We start from the raw sequence: 18,031 nt of genomic DNA, 5'->3' as shown, positions 1-18,031 counted from the left end.
CGAAAAACGCACTAAAAAGAAAGACCAAAACACTTGGATATAAAACGAGTGAAAAACATTTCAATGAAGAAAAAAAATTGCAAAAAGAAACAAAAAACTTATTTAATGTAAAAAAAAATTACGAAACAAAACGTTCCATCAAAATCATTCTGGACTTTTTGACAAATAATGGCGAAAAAGAGTGATACATTTTTACTTTGTCAAAAAAATAATACTACATCACAACTTTTTGGCAAAAAATCCAGGTTTTTTGGAAATTTTCGGAGAAAATATTTGGAATTTTTTGCAGAAAACTGAAACTTTAAAAAAAAAAATTCAAGTAAAAAACAACGAGGCTTCACGGCAATTGTGATATAAATGTTGAGTCTTTTTGCTATTTTTGACTACGATGACGATTTTAGCAAAAGGGGCGGATTTTCAGCAAGTTTTGGCAAAAAATTAAAACTTTTTCTCAAAAAATTAAGATATTGGCAATTATAAGCAGGTCGAAATTTTTTTGAAATTTTAAGCAAGTCGAGAATTTTTAGAAATGCTGGTGAAAAACCAAAATTTTTTTTACTAATTTTCGGCGAAAAGCAGAATTTTTAGGTGGGTAATTAATGGCAAAAAAGTAACTTTAATGCAAATTTTTGAGAATAAAATGAGATTTTTAGGCAGTTTTGGGCAAAAAACTTGGTTATTTTGGAATTTTTCGCCAAAAAAGCGACAATTTTTAGCAATTTTCGGCGAGAAACGAGAGACTGGTCAATTTTACGAAAGGCGAAACTTTCACAAACAACAAGACTTGAACAGTTTCAATTTTTGAACTTTTTTTCAAAAAAAAAAAAAAAAGCAAGCTAAAATCGAGAACAAGTCCTGAGAGAATTCGAAGACGATGGAAAGAAAGTCCAAAACTTCTTTCCCGACGATGATTTCTAGAGGAGTAGATTTTAGATCCATGGACTTTCCATTTTTTTTTCAATTTATTCTAAATTTTTTGAAAATTTTTCTGAATTCAATTGATTTATTTTTCAAATTTTTGTCAATTTCAACATTTTCAACGTTTTATTAATTTTTTGCCTCCTTTAATGTACTTTTCTTACAAGAAAAATATTCAACTGGCCAAAATTCAGGTTACCAAATTATCAAATTATTTGCCGACAAGTTATTTTATAAACAAAAAATTATCCTCCAGTCAGTCTCCTTCACTCGAAATTTCGCAAAAATTCGTCAATTCAAATCTCCATTCAATCATTCCAAAAAAAAAATCCAAAAATCGATCAAAATCTCACCCAATCTCCAAAATTATCCAAAACATAACGATTTTTCGTCAAATAAACGATCTACTCGTATCTATCCTTACGCTCGCGCAGATACTCGTATTTCTCACGCGATCTTCGAACGTTGCTCGATCATACTGATCGTGTCGATCGACGATCAGCTGTGCTTCTCGTCGAATACCGGTGAGGTAAAACCCGCCTTCATAATGCACACACATTCATCGTCTCCCACTCCAGATCGATCACATGTAGCGAATCGCCGTACAGCGCATGCGCCCGACGAATACAGGTTACACAATTGTACACACTGCACGATGAAGATCAATAGGCTAAGACTACAAGAAATGGTAAAAACGCTGCAGCTAAGCTGCTTTTCAGTCTTGCCGCGCATTCTATGACCCTGGTTTATTTACTATTTCTTTCGCCGTTGCCGCCGCCACCATCTCCACCACCACCGCAGCGGTCGTCGTCGTCATCATCAACATCATCATCATCATCATCATCATAATCATCATCGTCGTCATCGTCATCGTATTAGTCGTAGAGTCGTCGTGGTTGTCGTCGTTGTCGTTGGTGTACAATATAAAAATCGTATCCACCAATTGGGAAGCGTCATTTTCCGAAATTTCCCGGCCTTCTGAAACACCACCTTAGGCCTGAAACTGTTCTACTGATATAAATATACACATTCGTTGCGCGGTCAACCTCATTCTGTTGCGAGTTCGTGCCGGTATCAGTTGTACGTTTTTATACACGCTGCTTCGTTTATTTTAAAAAATATATTTTTTCGCTCATTTTATCGAGATTCTGCGAGTCGCTTGCTTGTGTTCCGGCGGAAATATTTTTTAATCGATTTTAGCGGTTTTTTAATTTTGCGATTATTTATTAATATTCAATCATTATTCTCGTGTCCAGTATTTTCAATTTTTAAATTCAATTTTTTTCCTCTCTCTTCGTCCATCCGTCGTCGAGTTTATTTTATTTTGTATTTTTTATATCGATGGTTATAATAATGGGTCTCGATCCGACTGGTTTATATTAAAAACGAAGTTCAACTGCAACGTCCAGTTTTTGGAGAATATTTTCCGGCTGATTTGCTGCGCGAAGAAACAGAAAAAAAACCACAAGAAAAAATTCAGTACATCGCCACTCTCAACACAATCATCGTCAAAATGCGTTTACAAAATAGAGAAATTTTGGATCCTACTGAAGTTTATTAGCTAAATGTATCGGCTACACGATTGCTCCCGATTCTACGGTAAGTCGATGTGTTTTTTTTTCACCTCAATTTTTCATTTCTCGCGTCGAGTCGATTTTTTTCAAATTTTCATCTTCATTTTTCTTTTTCCTTTCGTTACTCGCAATTTGTGTATGTCTATGTACTTAGGGTTTGAAATATCGAACTGTGTGCCGGTAACAGCTTTTGGCTTTGGCTCGTGTTCCGACGTTAATAATTCGTACGGTAATCGAAGTTGAAAAAAATGGCAAACCGGTTGCGGCGTAATTTTCTACCTCTTTATGAATAAATTGCCATTTTTTTCAACGTGTCGCGCGCGTCGCAAACCAACAAATTAATTCAAAAAAATTACCAAAGAGGCGACCAAAAAAAATAGTACATCTGTGAGTCTCTCTAGCTATACAATAAAAACCGACACCGTTGGTTTACCTAATTCTTGGTAATTCGTGCAAGTACGAGGATGTGTGTGAGAGAGAAAACCCAGATAAAATTGTTAATTTTGGATAAATTCCAATTGGCTAGGTGCCGACGAGTTAATAATTTTTGCAAAAATTATACCCAGGTACTCGACGTAGCAAACCGAGACGATTTCCTGAATCGAGATCGCGTGTTTCGCATTATCATCCTCAAAATACACGTTTTCGATGGAGGAAAGTTCGATTCGAATCGATAATTATGTATAATGAATACCGGTGTTACGACGAGAGGCTACAAAAAACCGCATCCTATTCGTACATTTTTCATATTTGAAGTCCTACCTCATTTACCGAGTATTTTTTTTTTCATTCAAATACGAGAATTACTTGATCGAAAAAAAAAATTTGTTTAATTTGTCGTACGAACCGGATCATTCATCGTATACGATTGAATAATCAATGGGATGACTTCTTCGAGTACATTTTCCTTCCGATTACGATGATAATTTTTTAAAAGAAAAATTTGCCCAATTTGACCACGTGGGGTTAAGGCAATTGCCAAGGACTAGTGATCCAAAAATCGTCGATCGAAATCATTCGTGTTTTTTTCGTACTTGGAATTTACGTTTTTCAACAATTTCTCATCTGACGCGAGGTTTGCTCCAGAAAATTCTGCATCATTTCGTAATCGCGTGCAAATGTGAAATATTTTCATCGATTCCATCGTATTTTAGACCAATTATCAACATTCAGTTGCCAATTGGCTGAAACCAAGTTTTAATCTGCCAGGTGATCAATGATGGAAAAATTATTACAGGGACAGTACCCTGAAAAGTAAACTCTGTGTTCCCCTTCTGAAAATGAAAATTTCCCAATTTTTGGATAAAAAAGTTGAAAATATGAGTGTTAACTTCTCGTTTCTGGTTTAAAAATAAAAATTTTTCAATTTGAGTGACACATCCATTTTTTTTTAAATTAAAAAAAAGAGTAGGTATTATTTGAGTGAGGAAGTCTTCAAACACATATTTACTGCACACTGAGGCAATTTGGGAAAATTTTCGTGCTTTTTCCTCACCCATTTCCAACTGAACAAAATTTTCACACATTCTTCAATTTTTTCAGCGCGATAGCTCAATTTTTGGGATGTTTATGGAATTTAGAACAAATATGAACAAATTTTGCACTTTCAAAACTAACATTTTATTGTTGCAAATATTACGAAAATGAAACATGGTACCTACATCGATGATTCGGTCTTTCCTTAAAATGCTTCAAAAGATTCGAGTGTAATTTATCTCCTATAAATTTGAGTTCTCTTGCAAAAAACGATTAAAAATGGATGGAAAACGTTAAAGGAATCGATCCTTGAAATTAACCGAATAAAAATTTCACCCCATATCAATTTACAAATGAAAGAAAAATTATTGCAGAATCAACAACGTAAAAAATCGCCTACTAAAAATGTTTCCCAATTTTTCCAACTCGATAAGTCGATTATTCCTGAATAATACGTCGTTGCTTGAAATTCCACCTTAAGAATTGGCCATCCCTTGAAAAAAAAATCTTCAAAAAAATTTGCTTCGTTCAACTTGAAGGCTAAGAGAACGATCCTCTTCCTCCTCGTAACGTTCTAATTTAGACCTAGCAATCGCAATTTACAAAAAAATATTCACCTACGTTTTGAAAAATTCCCTCCAATTGACAAATAACAGAAAAATCTCGCGAAAAATTAGCTTCGAAATTTTCCTAATTTTTTTCTCATCCCACATAGCTCGTACTTCGTACGTAAGTATTCAGAATAATTCGTTTCAATAATGATTTATGGAATTTTCCAAGAACGAACCCCTCTCACCTTCTCACCAATCTTGAAAAAAGTCAAATAGGCGGTTGGATTCTACCACACTTGAACTAATCAGAGACAAATTAGCCTTCAGCAAATTGGCCCGAGGCCCCCCCCCCAAAAAAAACCAAACCAAGTCCACACCTGATCGATAAATTCGTATTCGTCCAACATGAGAAAAAATACTACTCGTACGTTTATCTAAACGTGTATATTCGAGTGCACATAATAATGTAATATGTGGTTTATTTTATCCTTACGCTACAAATACATAATATATTTAGCTGCACGTTATTTCACGTCTTCGAATCGAGCCAGCAGCCAACAGCCAGTGTATCAACTCTATCACGTATAATACCAACCAACGTTACCGTACACACAGCTTACAATACTGGTTCACTCGTTTATTTTATTCTATATTTTTTTTCCTTTTTTTTTTATTACTCGTCGTAAGATACCTACTCGGAGGTACATAAATGAATAGGAAATTTCATTACAGGTATTTCATTAATCGAACCTCAAAACCTTTTACATAATATAACGCATATAGTCGACTTCTTCTATAATTCGAACGAGGTTCGGCTCGGCTCGTCCCAAATTCTTATCGAATCTTTCGAGTCTCGTTCAGTCTAATCTCGACCTGTTGAAATTCTCTGCATATAGCACCATGTACATTGTATGTACCACGTACATTTATAGTTTCGTTACATTGAGTAAAATCACGCCATTATTTTCATACACTATACGTACCCAGTACCTACGATAGGATAATTTGAAAATTCGCTACATGCATTCTCATTCCTTCGGCTCCATACTTCCGTTCATTGCAGATAAACAGACCCCAAACCATTGAAAATTAACTGTCAAAGACGAGCACTGCTCGCACTTTAGTACCTCATCTACCTACATGTAGATGTACACGTGAAATATTCAACGCGAGGGTAAGAGAGGCGAGAAGAAACAGAGGCTAAATAAAGGGGCCAAAACAAAAAAGAATAAAAAAAAACTAAAACTCGTCTGTCTCGTTGTAAACAATATTGGTAGGTAATATAGGTTTAGGTATACGTACTGTACATTCTAGAGCTAATTCATTAGCACCTGAAATGTGGAAATGTGTCAGTTTCCGAGTCATTAGTCACGCCAACTAATATACCTCTGCTTATTATAATACCTACCTAAATTTATATGCCATTTAAACTGACGAGGAAGTGCTTTAATTGTGAGCTTATATTTCGACACTTTTGCTATACGTACGATGACGACGACCAGAGACCAGACTGAACAAACGAATATGCACAATAAGGTTTTCAATTCTCTATACCGAGCGAGCGAACTGCTTATATTATTCGAGCCAATGTGCGGATAAACGAGTATATAGGTATTTCGATAAAGCCATAGATTCCACGAGCATTTAACCCTCGTTAGTTCAAATATTTCCCTGTTGAGTGTTCCATTAATTTTTCGCATTTTTCCCCCCATCATTTTCAACCGGCAAAGGTCGATTTTTAGAGTCCCAGTATACAAAAAAAAAAAAAAAAATCCTGGAAACGAAATCACGCCCAACTGGGGAGTCCGATTACGATTTTTTTCGAAGAAGCTTATTTTTCAAGATACATACCAGCGATAGAAGATAAGTTGAACTTTGCCAACTTGAAGCAAACATATATCTCAAAGATTAAGGTTCCTAGAAAAAAATCTAATCGGACTCTGAAAGTAAGGAAAAATACTCAATAATTTCGTTTGCGTTCCATTTTTTCTTCGTTATATTCTTGGTTGACCCCCCCCCCCTCCCAAAAAACCACACAGAGGGGAAGTTTTGCGAAAACTTCACAGAAATAATTTTTTCATGAAACTTCAAGCAGTATTTTCTGGTACCCTATAATTATTCCTTTCGTGAAAATACGAGTACCTATAAAATCAGAGGCTACCCCTTCGAGGAATTTTCGTACCTCGATGATAATTTAATAAAGCTCCACAACGTCTTCCAAAAAATCAACCTAAATCTGATATTCAAAAGTATAACCAGCATTTCACAACATTTGGTGGATAATTTTACACTATTTTCCCCTCGAAAAATCAACTAGTAGAGGTGGTAAAGAAAGAGAAGGAAATTAAGGGCTACTTCAAGAAAGAAATACTTCATTTTTTTTTTCAAACGTACGTATTTTTCCAAGTTAAATGTTCTACCAAAAAAAGATCCTAATCAAAATTCACTCTAATAGGTATCACAAGGCTGAAAAAATTACAAGTTTCGCCGCACACATTAGTCTCATTTAATGCATCGTACATATATTAGGTACATTTACGTAACTCGATTAATGAAAATGTAGGTAGATGGTTGAAAACATAAAGTAAATAAATGTTCCCAAGTCGAGTGTGCATTTGTATTACAACAACTTCAACAGTTGTTCATACAAAGAAAAAACTTTCAGCTGTACAAATAATATTCTGAACTAATTTTTAATACAAACGTATCTTATTTAAATTTTAAATATACGATTAAATTTATTAATTAAGATGCACATATAATTTCATCAGCATTTTGCATTATATCATCAAGGCTATCCGGTGCGGTAGATCAGACTCGCGCTGAAACGAGGGGATAAGAGTGATGAAATCGTCGGCCAAAATTTACAACTAATGATCAATTTTTTCGTGTGGATGAGAAGGTTTTCGTCCTTCAACCCTTTCACCTTTTGATTCTGCTGCACGTCTGAGATCAATAATTTCGAACTCGAGTATTTCAAAGTTTTGGGTATTTATTGTTCCACGAGTGATCCTTCGGTTATATTTTGATAAATATCGAATTTACAAAATAAACGCTTTTATAGATAACTTAAAAAATGATTAATAACTGGCATATTGGAGAAAATTTGAACTGCATCTAACTGCAGTTAATTATACTTCAACCCAACAAACACAATACTACACTTTCGACCACTTTAATCGCACTAATTAAAACACCATATAAGACGACCATTTCCTTTTCAATTTCATCAAGGTACGAGTGTAAAATACACCCTGCACATACCTACAACACGTTTCCCTCATTCACGTCCAGTAATTCTTTATCTTGTTATCATTCGCGTTTTACATTATTCTTTTGGCGCGTGTTCAATAAATAAATTGTACGATGAAGGCACCAAGTGCACATACTATACAAGGTGCACAAACACACACTGCACATAGCTAGAGCTACAGGTATACATATCCACGGCTAATTACCCCCGACTATACCTACACCACCCTCTCGTTATGCTCTTTTACCTTTTGGTACATAAATTTCCCACAAACTCGCCAACAAACCTGCAGGATCCCTGCTATTGTTATTGTTTCTGGTATCTATTTTTAACCACAGAAGCTGCTTTCTATTTTCATTTTTTTTTTTTCACCCTTGAACTAAACTAACCACCTACTCGTAGGTATATATACCTGTATGACGCGAATGTTCCACTTCATTAATCTTTCTTGGGGGATTATTTTTGCTTTATTGTGGTACACTTGAGATGTTGTCTCGTACAGGTACCTACTATACTGTCGCTGGTATATCCGAAAAACTAGAAGCACATTCTGATTCTGGTATGGTACATTGTGTTGCGCGGTATTTTCTCGGAAGTTATTGGCGTATTTAATCCTTTAACTAATGTTCAAAGTGTCATTTTTGGAATCGACTGCGACTATACAGAAAGAGACCTATAGACAGAGGAAAAAGACGCTGGAACATGTTAATAACATAGGTATTCCAGCCATTAAAGAGGACCACCTGGTCCGAGAATTTTTCGTGTTTTATACGCGTGAATGGGTGTGCGCTGTCGCATGAGAGTACCTGTACGAACGAGTATATGTAAGAAGGCGCATAAGCATTATCTTCTAGTATGTTATAAGATTCAGCCTGTGTAATTATGTATTACGATGATGATATAGCAAGGTATTTGCATCTAGCGGAGGACTAGAGATTGAATGCTCATCCACAAATCTTGGATTGAACACGCTTAAAATTCATGATCTATTTGAGATCGTTGTCGAATGCACATTTTGGCAAGAAATCGATACTTTACGAAATAAATTTCGCCATTTGATGGAAAAATTGTCAATTTTGAGCAGATCTTATCAAATTAAGAAATCATCTGATCAACGATCAAGTGAAAAAATTGCCTAAATTTCAGCAGATCCCCTAAGATACACTTTCTGCAATGGTAATACTTCCAAAAAAACACCCTCTGCCTCAAAAAATGCTCATTGGCTGAATCACATCAGCTGATTAGATTCGTTCAATTCCGATCATTTTCCCCTGTTCGCGAACGATTCTGACAAATTGACGACTACACCATCCCATGCATTTTTCGCGGCCACGAAGATCTTTCTTTCATCGACATCGCGTATTGTGTGCGAATATGAATACGCTCAACCTCGTAACACTTTCACTATAGAGGTATACCAGAAAAGACGCGGTCATACAAATACAAGCACATCCTACACCATCCACAAGATTTCCCTACATCCATCCCGCCACCTCTTGCTCCCTACGAATTCTCATTTAAAATTCAAAAATAACCCCAAACCACTACTCTACCATCCGAAAATACGTACCGAGGAAAAATTTCCATTGAAAAATAAACCATCTTAGGTACGATCGAGAAAACCCACCGATTACAATGAAAATGCAAACATCGCACCAGTACACCTAGATCGTTTTTACCGTAAACTCGAAGGTCAGTGGACGGGTTAATTTTTGACGAATCGGTTACCGAAGCGTGACTGGAAAGTTGGCGACGTGTTGCGGAAAAATGTCGATAGGTGCGGCCCGGTCCATCGAGTCAGACAAGGTGTATAATGTGACACGACGATGGAACGCAGGGGGACGTGTGCCACGACGATGACGTGACAATGAAAACATTTTTTTTCCCTCATCGAGAAAGTCTAATATACGAATGGTACAGGGCGCGTGGCACAATTAGCAATTATTAATGAATGAAAGAATGACGCGCGTCGGTGCGAGTGCGGCGATTATAGCTCGCGAGCCAAACATCGCGCCTAAAACGACGATTGCGCGAACAAGGTCATCGTCGTCGTCGGTTGTAATCTTTCAAAACATGCTGTACTAACACCAGTATATATAGTAGGTATGTATGATCCGACGACTTCCTTTATGAATAAGAATAAGGTAATTGCGAAAAATCCCATTAGTAAGCGGTTTAGACTCTCTCGGTACACCGATATTGCGCGCCCGCCGATGAGTCGCTCAGTTGATAATAATAATGCTCTGCTCTAGAGACCCACACTTTTCTATGCGTAAGCCGCCGAGCTAATGACATAAGAGAAATGCCTCCGCCATCCATGTACCACCTAGGTGTAGGTACACCGCCGCAGCATCGTAATATGGCTCACTGTACCAGTTGCATAGTCATAATCAAGGTGTCTAGTGTGCTGATCCGATGACCATAAATTTAAAACTCGCCGAATCATTGTCCAAATTTTACCCTACTAAATGAACGTACGAGTACCAATCGTTCTGGTCACTTTTGTTGCGATCAATGTGCTAAGCAGAGGTCTGGTTTGTGAACGAATTCAGATTACTTGGTTTCAGTACTGGGTCAATATATTTGAAATGGGTAGAAATCCAATTCGGGTTCATGCAAAATTTTTGTAGTTGTGGGTATAGTTTTGAGCTGGCTCCTCTTTTGGGAGGCCTGCCAGGGTAAAATTTATGTCCAGACTACGAAATTAACAACTCAAATAGAGAGTGAATTGTTCTCAATTTTTTTCATACGATAGGGAATAAACTATGAAAACGCGACAATATTCACTTTTTTTTGGTAGAACAATATCAATGTCTAAAAATTTTTTAAATATGGTTTTGTTTCATTTTGAAAATTAGAAAAAAATCTATGTGTAAAAATTTTTTAAACACGGTTTTGTTTCATTTTAAAAATCCTTTTAAAATTTTGTAAACAATTTGAGAGTACTCAGGAATATCTCTGTATAAGCCGGTTGGCCGGTGTCACCAACTAGAGCCAAGATATTATTCTTTTTTGAGAGAGAAAATTTTCCTCCCTTAGTGTGTTCCTTTTCAAATTCCTCCAATTTCTTGATTTTCTCGCTTTGTTTCCCAACTTTTTGGGTGGAAATCACAAAGCTAATGTAGGTACTCATCAGTTGCTCTTTGCCCTGAGGTGATTTTTGAGCTGTAATTTGAATTTGGTTTCAAGCTGGGTTCTTTAGGTTTGTTTGGGGTTTACAGCTTAGCCTTTTATTTCTTTTTTGAATGTAGTGTTTTTCACCTAATTTCTATTGTAGATTCTTGAATTTTCCCAGCTTCTTACACTGATTTTCAACTTTTTACTTATTTATTTACTTACTTAATACTAACTTACTTACTCACCTAATTTTTCATATGTGCTGGGTAGGGCTCAAAGTGCTCCTCATCCACAATTGATATTTTTAATAGTGAGGGAATATTGAAAATTTGGTATTGAAAAAGTATTTATTCTATTGGGAGGGGGGGGGGCAAGGTGTCTACTGGCCAGGCTGATATGCAACATTTAGCACCTACGCTGTTTTTGCAAAAATCACACCAAACCCAAAAATTTTTGAACTAAGTAGCATTTTTTTATTCCCTACAAAAAAAGGCTTACTACTTTTTTTCTGTAAAAATTATATTTTTTGAGTTACTGTGATAAACATTAACATGAGATCTTATGGAGAAATTGAAAAGTCGGTTCTTCATGCGGTGAATTGATATTTTTTCCAAAAATTATACCAAGCCCAAAATTGCTGCATGAATAGAAAACATTTTTTAATTTTTTGTAGAAAATGTTGACTGCAATTTTTCTGTAAAAATGATATTTTTTGAGTTATTGTGATAAACATGAACATTACATCTAAAAAGTCGGTCATTTACGTCGTGAATCAATATTTTTTCCAAAAATGATACCAAGCCCAAAAATTACTGCATGAATAGAAAGCATTTTTAATTCCCTGCAGAAAAGGTCCACTGCAATTTTTCTGTAAAAATGATATTTTTTGAGTTATTGCGATAAACATCAACATTACATCTAAAAAGTCAGTTGTTTACGTCGTGAATCACCATTTCTTCCAAAAATGATACCAATCCCAAAAATGACTGCATGAATAGAAAGCATTTTTAATTCTCTGCAGAAAAGGTCTACTGCAATTTTTCTGTAAAAATGATATTTTTCGAGTTATTGCGATGAACATCAACATAATGTCTTATGGAAAAATCGAAAAGTAAGCCCTCAGCATGTGTGGCCAAGTTTCAGTACACTAGCCTGGTCCTGTGTCTACCAAATCTAAAAAAAGTAAAAACCAAATTTTGTACCTTTTTTGTTCGATATAAATGGTGTAAACGCCACAATACCTAAGTATTCACTTTTCTTGGGTAGAAAAAAATTGATGTGCAAAAATTTTTCAAACACGGTTTTTCTTCATTTAATTTTTTTCATTTTAAAAATCATTTCAGAATTTTGTATGAATTTTGTGGTTTTTTGTGCCAATTAAGCCATTTTCCAATTTCGTTCTTTTTTTTTTTTGTAAAATTTGTAGTTCTTTGACCAGTAGGAGGCACCCTGAGTTGATTTTGAGCTGTAATTTGAATTCGGTTTCAAACATCACTTAAAATGCCTGAATACAGAACAAAATGTCATCGCTATCTCATTACCAAACTCATTAATCTGAAACAAAAAGCTCAAACCGACTTCCCCAACTCATCCCTCGTCCATAACATCTCTCTGGAGATAAATTTTCGCCATTATCCAAAAATTCCAACTCTACGTTCGATCAACGACTCCAGCCAGCACAACCATCGCGAATTTCGACACCTTTCCGTCTACCAAGACCAACGCCGCAACAATAAGACCAATTTCCTTATCTGCAGGAACAAATCAGCAGAACAGTTCGCTGTGGAGTTCAAACAAAACCTTATACCTATACTAGTAGTATAGGCTTATGTGTACAGCCAACCATCTCACATCTCATCGTTATACACATCGGAATCTTCAAAAATTTTGTATCTCGTATTACGTACAGTCGTATATACACGGTCTTCGCTGCCTGCACTCGATGCCAGTGCTATAGTGTTGGTGCTGGTACTGCAGCTTCTACCCTCACCGCCGCAGCCAGAGCCGCCGCCGCTACCGGCGTGTATTCCTAATTCCTATAGGTTAGTCGATACGGCAGCGTCTTTATGGTGTTAGTGAGCGCGTAACGTTGGTCATTGACCCAAAGTACTATCTTACTTGCTCTATAATCGACCTCGCGCTCCCCCCTATGTATCGAAGGTACCTAGTATCTCTCTCTCACACACTATACGATACCTATACTACATCACGATAGAGGTACACATACTATACTCGTAGACTCGTATACCTCTCCTTCTTTCTTTCTCTGGCTCTCTTTCTCACTCTCTCACTCGGTATAGAGCTAGTACGTTTAATGTACCATTACACACATATACATACACATACGATATACCAAGTTATCCCAAGAGGACTGACACCACTGTGGAAACCTCCGTGTGGAAGTTAATGGATACTGACACCACTGTGGAAATCTCCGGGTTAACCCGGAGATTTCCACAGTGGTGTCAGTTTAAACGTATGTCAGTCCACTTGGGTTATACTATAGGGACTAACTCTTGACTGCTGCCACTTGCCAGTGTCCCACGTAGGTACCCCACTTCCGCGTTTTGCGTTTCATTCCTCTCATCATCGTGTGTACAAGTACGTATACAAACGTCGTCCACCACCCTATTCCTCGTCTCTCTTCCGTATATATCGAAGAGTACCCATTCTCATCGCTTCTCTATGTATAAAAATTCTCTTCCGGCATCTTCGGCGCTTCGTACGAGTCTCAAAGATCAATAAATCAATAAAATGTAATCTATCTATCTACCTAGTACCTACTCTTGGTGAGTCGATGGAAAAACAACAATATGTGTAAAACTCTAGATCATCTGCAGCAATAAACTGCACATTATGTTAATAAAATATGTACTAATGTCAGGTAAGTCTTTTACCTTGTCGTTGGTGAGGTTTTTGTCAAATGTTGGTCATCGTAGCGCCAGGCTGACTACCAAAGAGATAAAATACCAGTACGATGCTGTCTGTGGACTGTGGTCGAGTTTCTCTGGTAATCTGCAGCATATGCATGTTTGTAGGCGATTTCTCTGCGTGATATTCGACAACTGAAACATAAGAAAATGCGAGGATACATTATTGATGCAGCTTTGAACGCGTCAACTATATAGTCTTTTAAATAGGCACATAGATAAACATTGAAAAAGTCTTGATAGCGAAAACATATTGTTTTAATTTGAAAATCAAGTGTCACCAGAATCTAAAAATGTCTCAATCTGTCCAAGAAACTAGTAGTGAGCTCAAGATAGCAAAAAATAATCTGCACTGTTCCTTTTTGATCCCATTTGTTGAGAAATTAGGTACACAATTCACACACTGAAATTTAAAGCCCAATTCAAAGCCCAATTCAAGAAGCATATTGATTATGGTGTATGTTCCCAATAAGGCCACTGTAAACAAACACAGAGATACTTTCAAAAAACTCATCTTCAGAAGCATTACAACGCTCTGGAGGCGCCAAAAAATCATCCTGTGAAATCCTTCAAGTTTCTCGGGGAGAGGGGAATTCAATCCGAGACCAGGGTGGGAATCAACTACGCCTGTGAAGATTTGAAGTTATTCGCTTCAAATAAAGGTGGTCTTATCAGAATCATCTAAGTACCTTAGAAGAGAGGCTCGAGAGACCATACTATTTCAAATTCTCTTCAAGGTGGCAAGAAAAACTAATGAACCAACTCTTTCTAAATTATTTTCTGAACAAATTCATTTTTCGAAAATACCATCAGAAGGGAATGGTTGGCTGAACTCCTAATCAAGGGGCATATGGCATATATGACATATCTCAAGATGTATTCTTCAAAAACCTCAAGTTCAATTTATTCACAGTGCTGCCAAGTTGAGAGCCAGTGTCCAATTTTCAAAAAATTCCAGATTTGATGGAACTGCTCCTAGGGAGAGTACCTACTTCTCTGGATGACTTTGCTCCAACTATTACCTCTTTTCCCAACAGTATCCAAAAGTTTTCCATTTCAATTTTGGATCGCCCCCCCTCCTCCAATGATACGTACTACCTAGACCTTTCAGAGCAGAACGTTCACGTAGATACGAAGAGATACCTCTACGTAATCGTCGATCAACTTTGACATTGTAATATAGCTTACGCCGTACACATACACATAAGCGAGTATATGCAACGTTTACGCGTTTAGGAGCAGGGTCAATAACCTTTTCGCGTTTACAATGAACGGCCGCCGCGGTCGAGTCGACGATAAAAGTTGAATCGCGCGTTATCGCGACGACGAGCCCGCTTGCTCGACATTTTCACGGAGGTGCGCGTTTTGCTGCATCGATCTCATCGTCGTCGTCGTCGTCGTGCTGCGAACTGTGCGAACATCATCGCCAAATTCCCTAAAATATTTTATACCATCCATCCATCCATCGTGCGTACCAGTCGATCTTTCGTCGTACAAATCATTAAAAAAATATATATACCTTATATACGCGATACGGACGAGTACACGTTTACACTCGCTCGGGTCAATGAACTCCGCAATCGACGAGTCGAACGAGAAAGATAACGCAGAAATTGAAAGGAAAAGAAGAAAAAGAATGAGATAATACTCGGGTATTTTGCGGTAAATTGCCTAATATTCGATTACGATTATTCCGCGAGTCGAGTCGATCGAGTCGACCGGCAACCTGGTCTTTTCTCCTCTGTACGATTATAGTATGCCCGCGAACACCATGCTATATACGAGTATCTGCAGCGCGAAAGCAGAAATACATTTCTTCCATATAAAGATAGGATACTAGAAGAACGTGTGCAGCGTCTATATCTACATCTAATGCTGCTGTAATAAATGTAGTAATAGTTCGGAATATGCAATTGATGAAAGAATAATACTTTCCCCCTTTTCAGCTATCGCACATTCCCTCCATGATAAATGGTTTTTCTCTCTGAAGGAACTTTTTTTAGCAACGCTGACAAAATTTCAAGTAAACCTTGAAAAAATTAGATGGTTTCAATAAATTTTGAAAACACAACGTCTGTATTGATAAATTCAACTCATTTCAGAACATTAATTTCTCGAGCCCTTCAGTAATTTGGGGGGGGGGGGTCTGAGACGAATTACCCCCTTTTAACAGCAAAATTAGTCAGAATATGCAATTTCAAATCATCTCCCCAATCAAAAATCGTATCCCAAAATTCGAGACTGAACTGATGAAGAGTTGGAAGGAGGATGCAGTCTCCCCATTTACATCATACGCCAGATTACCAAATCACATCCTTCAATTATTCAATCAACGAGTCAACGAAAAACGCCCCACAGAGAGAGTCTAGAGGCGTTCAGCTGGCGGCCAAGATGGTCTTAGACGGCGCTAAGAAGTTGGCGCTGGCGCTACATCTTGCCTTCGCTTTGGGCATCGCTTCCAACGCATCGACGCGATAAATTCGCCCGCGACCACGCGAACGATGTGATAAATAAACCGAGAACGAGGGTTTAATCCGCGCAGCGTTGCTCATATACGCGCACATAGGCGTAATATTATATATTTTTGTTTTCAAACAATGAGTTCAGGTTTATTTTACGGCATTTCTTTTTACAACAGGAAGTCGTTTTCATATAATGGTCGCTGCCTCGTAAGCGGCTATTTTATGCCCCGCTAAACAAAAGAATTTTTCTTCTTTGCCCCGCCTGCATGCCTCTTTCCATTCGTCGTCTCATTCCAACAACACTATACGAGTACAGCGAAATGTTTCATCTTCATCGACTCTGCATTCTCATAAATCTTGCGGTTAATCGGATCCAAATTTGGAAAAATCATTTCTCGGAGCTTTTATTACGTTCACTCGAGACTATAGCCAATAAAAAACCCACCCTTCTATCTCCGCTTTACGATTCTCGCAACATTTTAAAATTCCTTTCGCAATAACTCGTGCATTAAAGTGTTTGCTTGTCTGTGAACGCGATATAATCTTCCACTGTGTGCGATGATTTCGTCCTCTCATCTGGACCAAAAATCAACATCGTAATTGATTCGCGTACCTAATACAGTACGAGCAACGCAACGTGTTGCACGAATAGCTTTTTTACATCACTAAAGAAACCCTCATCGAGTCGACAAGCGTCGCGCCGCATTGTATCAGGCCATGAATTATGGCTGGCGTCTGGTATCCGGTGATGTCCGGCGCCTGCATCCGACCACAATGTGATAAGCCTTGCGCGTTGTGTCGATCTGTGTTGTTGCAGCACGTTTGCATTTTTTTTTTTTCATTATTATTAAACAAAACAAACGCGGATGCTTTGACCACTTCGTAACAATAAAAAGTGCACAAAAATTAGCCTCGAGCTGTAAAACGTACTTCACTTTATTTTACATTGTGTTCTTTATAGCTTCCTCGCAATGCCTCCTCTTTTCCCTCGCACTGCATTTTACCAGAGATACATAACAAACATCATCTAGATCTATTATTATCACACTTAATGTACGAAATTCGAGTTGGGTCAACGTGAATTCTAATCTATTTTCATTTTTTTTTTTTTGCAGGAAACCTGGAAAAGCAAAAAATTACACAAATGAGAAACACACACTACTTTCATCATCACATATAATAAAGGTAAGCATCGTTTTTTTTTATCCTTCCAATGGTTTTTAGTAATTAACCGTATGCAATATGCATATAACCCTCGAAGGCGTGTAGCAGTATCACGAATGCGGAACAGGTCGAAAATTTTCCCCAATAAAATATTACCTTTATAAATTAAAATTTAAAAAAATCAGCATATACTCGAGTATAAATCAAAACGCAACGAAAAAATCATTTTCCTCAGCATGACGTTGACTCGCGCTTCAATGGTCCGTCAATAATTCTAGAATTTCTGTATCTCCCCTGGCCCTTCGACGTCATCTAAACACGATATTCCGGTCGAGGACACGTCCGACATCTCACATCAGTTTATATATAGTATACATAATATACCTCGATACGTGTACAAGTACAAGTACACGTACATGAAATAAGGCTCGGTATACTAAGACGTACCTATAGAGAGAGTCCACGTTTCTGCGTTATTAATAATCGTAATTGTAATGATAATAGTAATAATAAATAATCGAGATGGAAATATCGCGGAAGCGTTGGGCACAGTGCGGCGCTACGTTACGCGGTAGGGAGCACAGGC

General features: G+C 37.3%; 1 long non-coding RNA gene across 1 annotated transcript in view; it reads left to right on the top strand.

Annotated features, from left to right (window-relative positions):
• The first annotated feature begins 1,609 nt into the window (after window positions 1-1,609).
• The window catches only part of LOC135846264 (uncharacterized), a 35,827-nt gene continuing 19,405 nt past the window's right edge, over window positions 1,610-18,031 (top strand). The window contains exons 1-2 of the long non-coding RNA XR_010558934.1: window positions 1,610-2,517; window positions 17,397-17,466. This is a non-coding gene — a long non-coding RNA (uncharacterized LOC135846264). The remainder of the gene's footprint in view (window positions 2,518-17,396; window positions 17,467-18,031) is intronic.

Source organism: Planococcus citri, chromosome 5 (assembly GCF_950023065.1).
Source record: "Planococcus citri chromosome 5, ihPlaCitr1.1, whole genome shotgun sequence".
In the NCBI taxonomy this organism is placed as follows: domain Eukaryota; kingdom Metazoa; phylum Arthropoda; class Insecta; order Hemiptera; family Pseudococcidae; genus Planococcus; species Planococcus citri.
Note: the sequence above shows the minus strand (reverse complement) of the source record. Positions and strands in the feature narration are given on the sequence as shown.